The sequence below is a fragment of the Engystomops pustulosus genome, chromosome 10, assembly GCF_040894005.1.
Source record: "Engystomops pustulosus chromosome 10, aEngPut4.maternal, whole genome shotgun sequence".
Classification (NCBI taxonomy): Eukaryota; Metazoa; Chordata; class Amphibia; order Anura; family Leptodactylidae; genus Engystomops; species Engystomops pustulosus.
The window spans coordinates 25,228,184-25,238,188 of record NC_092420.1 but is presented as its reverse complement, the minus strand read 5'-3'; positions in this window follow the sequence as shown (position 1 = coordinate 25,238,188).

The following is a 10,005-nucleotide window of genomic DNA, read 5'->3' as shown; positions in this document are numbered from 1 at the left end:
TCACTGTGTGTATTATCCCTGTACTGTGACATCACTGTGTGTATTATCCCTGTACTGTGACATCACTGTGTGTAGTATCCCTGTACTGTGACATCACTATGTGTATTATCTCTGTACTGTGACATCACTGTGTGTATTATCCCTGTACTGTGACATCACTTTGTGTATTATCCCTGTACTGTGACATCAATGTGTGTATTATCTCTGTACTGTGACATCACTGTGTGTATTATCCCTGTACTGTGACATCACTTTGTGTATTATCCCTGTACTGTGACATCAATGTGTGTATTATCCCTGTACTGTGACATCACTGTGTGTATTATCTCTGTACCGTGACATCACTGTGTGTATTATCCCTGCAGTGACATCACTGTGTGTATTATCTCTGTGCTGTGACATCACTGTGTGTATTATCCCTGTACTGTGACATCACTGTGTGTAGTATCCCCGTACTGTGACATAACTGTGTGTATTATCTCTGTACTGTGACATCACTGTGTGTATTATCCCTGTACTGTGACATCACTTTGTGTATTATCCCTGTACTGTGACATCACTGTGTGTATTATCCCTGTGCTGTGACATCACTGTGTGTATTATCTCTGTACTGTGACATCACTGTGTGTATTATCCCTGTGCTGTGACATCACTGTGTGTATTATCTCTGTACTGTGACATCACTGTGTGTATTATCCCTGTACTGTGACATCACTGTGTGTATTATCCCTGCACTGTGACATCACTGTGTGTATTATCTCTGTGCTGTGACATCACTGTGTGTATTATACCTGTACTGTGACATCACTGTGTGTATTATCTCTGTGCTGTGACATCACTGTGTGTATTACACCTGTACTGTGACATCACTGTGTGTATTATCCCTGTACTGTGACATCACTGTTTGTATTATCCCTGTACTGTGACATCACTGTGTATATTATCTCTGTACTGTGACATCACTGTGTGTATTATCTCTGTGCTGTGACATCACTGTGTGTATTACACCTGTACTGTGACATCACTGTGTGTATTATCCCTGTACTGGGACATCACTGTGTGTATTATTCCTGTACTGTGACATCACTGTGTGTATTATCCCTGTACTGTGACATCACTGTGTATATTATCTCTGTACTGTGACATCACTGTGTGTATTATCTCTGTGCTGTGACATCACTGTGTGTATTACCCCTGTACTGTGACATCACTGTGTGTATTATGCCTGTACTGGGACATCACTGTGTGTATTATTCCTGTACTGTGACATCATTGTGTGTTATAGAGGGGGAGTTCCTATCAGTTTGGGAGCTTTGCCTATGGGAAAAAACATTGGGCTTACGTCTTCTTCAGTTCTGGATTATAGAGATGGGTCGTTCGCAAACGAGCCGGCACATTCCCCTGAATGACGGTAGTCGGCTCCCCTCAGAGAGCCCATGGCTCACTAAACCCTGCACCTGAACGGCTCACCATGCCCCCTTTAACCTAAAAAAATAGGGTTAAAAGTAGTGTGGAATGGGGTGACTGGCTGGCCTGAGGCTCCCGATTATATATTTAATAGGGAACCGTTCAGGAGCCAGAAGAAACAGCTCTTCTTAGTGAGCGGCACCTTATGATCCAGCTCACCAAGAGACGTAATTCCCATCACTACTGGACTCCAATTTTAATGGGAGATTTATCAGAAGTGTCTGAGGTAAAACAGTTCTAATTGCCCATGGAAACCAATCAGAGCTCAGCTTTAGTTTCAAAAACAGCTGTGGAAAAATGTAAGCTGAGCTGTGATTGGTTGGCAACTAACACAGTTCTGCCTTCAGACACGTCTGATAAATCCCCCCCTATAGCTACTATTGCTGATCTGATTTTACATAGAAATCAAAAAAGATATGAAAATGGCCAGTCTAACCTTGTATTACAATTTAGAAACCTGCAGTTATATCATCGAGAAGTCATTATTTATTCATTCTTCATGACCGACATGAACGACACACTTGACTCCGGCTGCTGCATACATTACTATATCCCAGGCTCCTGGAAGAATTAGACACGTTCCTCTCATTAGTTCATTAGATCAAATCCTGCAAGAACACTCGCCAGAAAATCCCGGCAATGCACATTGTGTGATTACCATTGATTTACATTGATCTACTAATGCCCCACTCATGACAATGCAAAAAATGAAGCGCTAAGGTCAGCGTAAAGGAAAGCGAGCAAGACGTGAATGTATAACATGTCATTATTACACATTACCCTCCAAGTGCAGCTAATTCTACCTCTTACGCTAATGGTAATTTAGTCTGAACTTGTTTTGCATGTAAAAATGTCTGGGCCTTACTGCACTGTATCCCCCCCACCAATCCATTTATAATGGCTTCTATAGCACCAACATATTCTGCAGCTACGTGCACAGATTCTAATTATTTAAAGAGGACCTGTCACCCCCAAAAATACCCCCACCAAAATAGTTCCCCCTAATCCTGTCCCCAGCCCCTTTATATTTATTAAATTTTGTGTGTGCATACTTAGTTTAAAACAATCCGACCTCTTATCAAATAAGCGGTCGGATCGTCGTACAGGTCGCCTAGTAGTCGGCCGTATTCATAAGGGGGCCGGCCGACACACCCCCTTCACGCCCCTGTCAGTTAGGGATCTGTAAGAATCGCGGGCAGCAGCGCATGTATTGCGCACTCGCTGCTGGCTCTATGCGATGCGGCGCTCTAGCAGCGGCCGCAGAGGGGCGTATTCACAGCGCTAGTTGAATGTTCGGCCGGCCCCCTCATGAATACGGCCAACTGCCCGGGGACATGTACGACGATCCGACCTCTTATCAAATAAATTGTTTAAAACTAAGTATGCACACACAAATTGTAATAAAAATTCGATAAATATAAATGGGCTGGGGACAGGATTAGGGGGAAATAATTTGGTGGGGGTATTTTTCGGGGGTGACAGGTCCTCTTTAAGTGTTTTTTGTCAATAAAACAGCATAAAACTTTAAGGCATATTTCAGGAATTATGAAAACCCCCCCTTGGGGTTGGGAAAGGGAGTACCCAAAAGTTACTAAAAAAAAACAAAACAAGGGCATAGGAAGCTTCAAAGGGGTTGACTGAGACTAAAAAAAAATGCCGGGAGGGGGCTGCTTTAAAAAATAAACATGTACCGTACTTACCTTTGCGGTCCCTCCCGGCGTCCCACACTGCCATCTCTCTGGGCCGTGACCCTTTTGTCCATGAAAATGCAGGAATGTGTGAAGAGAACCACTTACAACTAATGGATGCATGTGCTGCCCTTGGTCACTACTAAACTGTGTCCAATCCTTTTCATGTAGACTAAAGCCTCCATTACAGTATACAATTATCTGCAGAATTATGTGTAGATTTCCACTTGCATATATTTTTTATTACTAATTTATATTTTGAGACATTTGATGATTTTTTGAATTTATGTGAAATTCTGTGTCTCCAGATTATCTGTGTGACCCCGCAATGAACAAGTAATGTCTCCTTTAGAACTCGTATTGCGTTTTTATCAATCTATCTATATACATATAGAATACAAAAAAAAGGAAAGTCCACAGCAGCACAATGTCCAAAGTTCCCCTACAAGGGGGGGTGCAGAGGCCTCAGAGTTCGGGGTGGGAACCCATGTATGTATAAAATCCAAAAAATGAAGCAGCACACCAAATCCAAGCAGGTAAAAGTGAAGAAGAGTTTATTCCAAAACTGGCGACGTTTCGGTGTGTTACCACCTTTCTCAAGCCTTGGCACCGAAACGTCGCCAGTTTTGGAATAAACTCTTCTTCACTTTTACCTGCTTGGATTTGGAGTGCTGCTTCATTTTTTGGATTTTATACATATATAATACTACATATATACTGTACTTTTTAAAGAAAACCTACCATCAAAATCAAGCAGGGACCCCCAGCGATGGGACAAGAATGGGACCTCCAGCAATATAGAGAATGGGGATCATGCTGCCCCATTCAATTGTATGGGGGTGTTAAAAATTATCTTATTATTGAATGGAGCAGCGGGATCGCAGGGGTCTTAGTTAGCTGTACCTTGAAAACTCGGTACAACATTATTTTGGGGATTTACTGTATGAGCGTGAGCCTGAGTCTGAGACTATATTCTTTTCTGAGGCAAGGATGCCCTCCGATGGACAACAAGTATATTGCATAAATTGTGTGAAATTTATCTAAAAATCTTGAATAACCTAAATGGGTAAGAAAAGACAATTTGAAAGAAATAATCTATTATAATAATACTTTATTATCCCAAACGCGAACTTAAAGTGTCACATACGCAATACACTAATTCAACAGAGACATAACATATTTAAAACTCACATAAAGACACATACACATAAAATAGAAAGAGAAACACAGGTACACATAAATATGCATTACACAGATTTACAATAAATAGTTAAATGCATAAATAATAAATAGTTAATAGTACCCCCCAATTACATTTCTTGAAGTCGTACCGCACGATCCTTACTTAATCTACCCCTGCTCGCTGTATTTGACAGCTCGAGAGCGGACGGTATAAATGTCTTCTTAAATCCCTCCGACCTGCATCCATAAGAATAAAACAGGAACTAAAACCACTAATCTGTGCCTGCAGCAAGCCATGCATGTTATATAATATTGGTGTACAAGCCCTAATAATTATCCCCCATAAAATACAGAACATACTTAAAGACGGGCCCCTCAACTATAATGTATGTTGTACTGTATGTCAGATTTATCATAGTGGCTTGATACAAGGTGTTAATGTCTGCACTGGATTTGAGATTTTTTGGGTGGAAAGTCGCAAAAAATAGTTGGCAGTGGAGAAAATTGTGAAGTATGTGAATGCCAGGAATGTAGAAATTACCTACAATGATACATTTCCCCATAGGCTAATGTATACAGACTAATCAGTCTCATGCACATGGCTGGGGGGGGGGAAAGCAGTGAGCGCTCATCACCCTGCTCACCGCACTGTGACCAGGTGCTATAGACCTCTATGGGGGCCATGATATTACCGTGGATAGGGCCTAACTTTCGTTCGTGGGAAAACCCCTTTAAGGGGGTATTCAAATGTCTCACAACAGTCATGACTGGTGTGCAAAATATGTCCGACTTTTTATAACAGTAGCCAACCTTTTCCATTATTCACTTCTGCCTCTTTATGCCAGACTTACCATGTGAATCCAGTGTGTGCTTTTTACATAGTTGCAGATTTAAGCGCAAATTCATTCCAGTCCCCTCCTGGAGTAGGAAATACTAAGGAATTAGTTGCCAAAATGTGTGACTTTTTTTCCCAACTTTTTAAGATAAAGTTTCCAAATCATTCTGGCATTGGGGAACATTTATGGACCCATAAATAATCGCAATTATTTCTCCCTCTACGGCGTGGGGGCATTCCTGTCTTGTGCCTGTGCATGCGCCGCAGCCAGCGGTCTATCATAGCCTGGTGTTGGAGTATCTGCCAGTGCAGCTGCCCCTTTGAATACATCTAGAGGATGGCGCAAGATGGGTCTTTAGAACACGCGGGTGCAAGAGTGTGGGCGTATGATAAACGTCCCCCCTTAAATCTGACTATGATAAATCCGATATTCAAAATGCTCCTAATACACTATATGTAACAGTTTTTTTCAAGATAACTTGGTCTATGTAATTGCTATTTGCACTCTAAATAAGTGGTCTAAGAGACCCGCCGAATGATAAATCCACCCCCAAGAATATAACCAACCTCAGCTCCCTGTTCATTTTATCCTCTGTTTCTATGTGGGTAAAACTATCAGACATACGTACATCCGCTTTAGCAATCATTTTAATTCACTGAGAAATGGGGGGGGGGGGCAAGTTTTATTTAATTGTGTAGAATTCTTGTGGTGGTGATACTTCCATCTTGAAATTTGTGGGTATAGAACATGTCCCAATTCTATGCAATGGCAGAGGTTGACAAAGGGTATTACTTAGGAAAGAGGCTTATTGGATCATAAAAACTAATGTGTGCGTCCTCTGTGATTAAATAATAAGTATGATATGGGACTGATTTGTAACTTTTACCTTTATACCTTGTTTTGGGGGTTACTTTTGGGGTGTTTTCCTTTTGCTTCTGTTTTCTTCCCTCTTTCTTTCTTGTCTTGGTCCCAGTTTGTCTTTCCTGCTTCCGGTCCTTGTTGGCATTTTATCTTCAGATGAAAGAAAGCTCCTCACATGTGCAGGTCTGTAAAATGTTATGCTTAGGTAAAATCTCATTTATTTTCCTGTTTGCAATTTTGTAACTTGGATATTTACTCCGGATATGGAAAAAGCTTTGCTTGCAGTATGTGCGCTCCAGGACTTTCATTATACATCATGGGACACCCCCCTACTGCATATTGGTTTTAATGTGCGTGACGCCGACTGTGAGCGGTCCGGTGATTCTCTTTGGCCAACAGTTACATCCAAGGTTGACATAGAAGTGACAGGTGTGGACGTCAGAGCAATAGCACTACAGAGAGAAGCAATGCATGAGATATCTGTTGCCAAAGAAGCCCCTGCTCCAAGATCTCCCCCGTGGCTAACTACCTATGCTTTTTTTGGAAAAGTAATAAGAGGACTATTTGGTGATTATCACTTGTTTTCTAGTTCTTCATGAATAGAAGATTGGTCTCCCGTGTCCCTGGCGGAGCTTGGCCCCCCGTGTCCCTGGCGGAGCTTGGCCTCCGGTGTCCCTGGCGGAGCTTGGCCTCCGGTGTTCATGCCAAAGCTTGGCCTGCCCCTTTCCTGCTAAAGCTCAGCCTCCCCTGACAAATCTTGCCTCGCCATTCCGGAAGAAGTTTGGCCTCCCCCATCCCTGCCAAAGATTACCCCCCTAACGTCCCTGTTGAAACCTCCCCTCAGCCTGATATAGCCACCACAGAGATTCACAGGGAGGATGTTGTGTTCAGAGTGATGTGCAGCGTTGGCGTTTCTCCACTCTTAGCGTTGGCATTTTGGTCTCATCTCCTCAGAGCACCTTGTTCCACTCGCTTGCTGTGTGCCCATGTTTTTGCTCTTCTTCCATAAAAGGGCAGATTTGTGAAGTACACAAGTAATAGATGCCCTGTTGACAGATTCTCTTACCTGAGCTGTGGATCTCTGTAGCTCCCCCAGAGAGACTCTGAGCCTTTTTATATTAAATATTAATGAAAAGGTTACTTTTTGTCTGTAACATGTAAAATGAAAATTCACAGTATAGTGTTGAGCAGACCCAAACCCCAAGGTTTTGGGTTTGGCTCAATCCCCTTGCCAATAACACCCATGAACGGATGTTATCTCTTTAAATGCCCGCCAACAGACTTACCTGCTGGGGATGCAGCCATTTCGGGGAGGATCATTGCTCCCCAACGAAATCAGCTTTGCCTGAAGCATTTAATGGCTCAACCCCCACAATAGGTGCCAGCTTCAATCACATGTGTCACTGGAGGGAGTTTGGTTTTCAAGTTCGGGTCTGGATGTACTTTCTCTTGTGCGCTCATCACTATTCAAGAGGTATGGATATTTATGCATGCCACCAGGGGCGGACTGGCCATTGTACCCACCGGGAATTTTCCTGGTGGGCCGGTCGGCCCTGGGCCGGTCCAGAGCTGGTCCGCACTCCCTCCTTACAACTTTTAACATAATTGACGTCATTGCGCGACCTGTGTAGCGTGGAGGAGGCTGACACTGCAGCTCCGCGGCTTGGTGTAAGGGGCGCGGAGCAGTGACGTCACTATCCCGCGCCTCTTACACCAAGCCACCGAAGACTGAGGGAAAGGAAGAAACCTGCTACAAAGAGGTTAGTATGATGTTTTTTGTTTTTTTTAATGATAGAATGGGGCAATAATGATGTCTGGGGCGGGGGGGTGCATTAGGGCTGGCAGGGGGCATAAATTATATGTCTGGGGCAGGGGGGCATTAATTATATGTCTGGTACGGGGGGGGCATTAGGGCTGGCAGGGGGCATAAATTATATGTCTGGGGCGGGGGGGGGGTCATTAGAGCTGGCAGGGGGCATAAATTATATGTCTGGGGCGGGGGGGGCATAAATTATATGTCTGGGGCAGGGGGGGCATTAGGGCTGGCAGGGGGGCATAAATTATATGTCTGGGGCAGGGGGGCATAAATTATATGTCTGGGGCGGGGGGGGGCATTATTCTATATCTGGGGCTGGCAGGGGGCATTAATCTATATCTGGGGTAGGCTGGGAGCATAAACTCTATGTCTGGGGTAGGTTGGGGGCATAAATTCTATGTCTGGGGTAGGTTGGGGGCATAAATTCTATGTCTGGGGTAGGTTGGGGGCATAAATTCTATGTCTGGGGCAGGCTGGAGCCATTAATTCTTTTTCTGGGGTGGGATGGGGCCATTCATTCTATGTCTGGGGTAGGCAGGGGACATTTATTATATGTCTGGGGTAGGCTGAGGCCATTCATTCTATGTCTGGGGCAGGCTGAGGCCATTAATTCTGTCTGGGGCAGGCTGAGGCCATTAATTCTGTCTGGGGCAGGCTGAGGCCATTAATTCTATGTCTGGGGCATGCTGGGGGCATTAATTCTATGTCTGGGGCAGGCTGGGGGCATTAATTTTTATGACTGGGGTAGGCTGGGGCCATTATTATTACACCTGGGTTATAGTCGGAGCTCTACCAATACTGGGGTGGGAGGGGGGGGGTAAAGGAGGTTTCAGGAGAGAATAGAAGAAATAAATTATCCTTACCATTACAGTATGTTACATTATGGGGCACTATTTGTGTGGTACTAATATTTTAGGGGGCTCTATTACAGTATTTGGGGCACAGTATTGGTGGTAGCAGAAGAAGGGACAATGGGAAAGTGCAGAACATAAGACGTCTGTGTGGTAAACTCTGCAGGAAAGCTGTGTACCTGGAGGAAGAGACAAGGTTACTATTGGAAAAGATGAGGAACGAGTGCAATCCGGGGATCACCTGATGTCACTGGATGCAATAGGTGAGGATCTCATGCGTTTTCTGTAGCTGTATATGATACATACTGATTTTTTGCATGTTCTCTTCTGTGTATATATGTAGTATTATAGTAGTTATATTCCTGTACATAGGGGGCAGTATTATAGTAGTTATATTCCTGTACATAGGGAGCAGTATTATAGTAGTTCTATTCTTGTACATAGGGGGCAGTATTATAGTAGTTATATTCCTGTACATAGGGAGCAGTATTATAGTAGTTATATTCCTATACATAGGAGGCAGTATTATAGTAGTTATATTCCTGTACATAGGGGGCAGTATTATAGTAGTTATATTCCTGTACATAGGGGGCAGTATTATAGTAGTTATATTCTTGTACATAGGGGACAGTATTATAGTAGTTATATTCTTGTACATAGGGGGCAGTATTATAGTAGTTATATTCTTGTACATAGGGGGCAGTATTATAGTAGTTATATTCTTGTACATAGGGGGCAGTATTATAGTAGTTATATTCCTGTACATACGGGGCAGTATTATAGTAGTTATATTCTTGTACATAGGGAGCAGTATTATAGTAGTTATATCCCTGTACATAGGGGGCAGTATTATAGTAGTTATATCCTTGTACATAGGGGGCAGTATTATAGTAGTTATATTCTTGTACATAGGGGGCAGTATTATAGTAGTTATATTCTTGTACATAGGGGGCAGTATTATAGTAGTTCTATTCTTGTACATATGGGGCAGTATTATAGTAGTTCTATTCTTGTACATAGGGGGCAGTATTATAGTAGTTCTATTCTTGTACATAGGGGGCAGTATTATAGTAGCTATATTCCTGTACATAGGGGGCAGTATTATAGTAGTTATATTCCTGTACATAGGGAGCAGTATTATAGTAGTTATATTCCTGTACATAGGGGGCAGTATTATACTAGTTATATTCCTGTACATAGGGGGCAGTATTATACTAGTTATATTCCTGTACATAGGGGGCAGTATTATAGTAGTTATATTCCTGTACATAGGGGGCAGTATTATAGTAGTTATATTCTTGTAC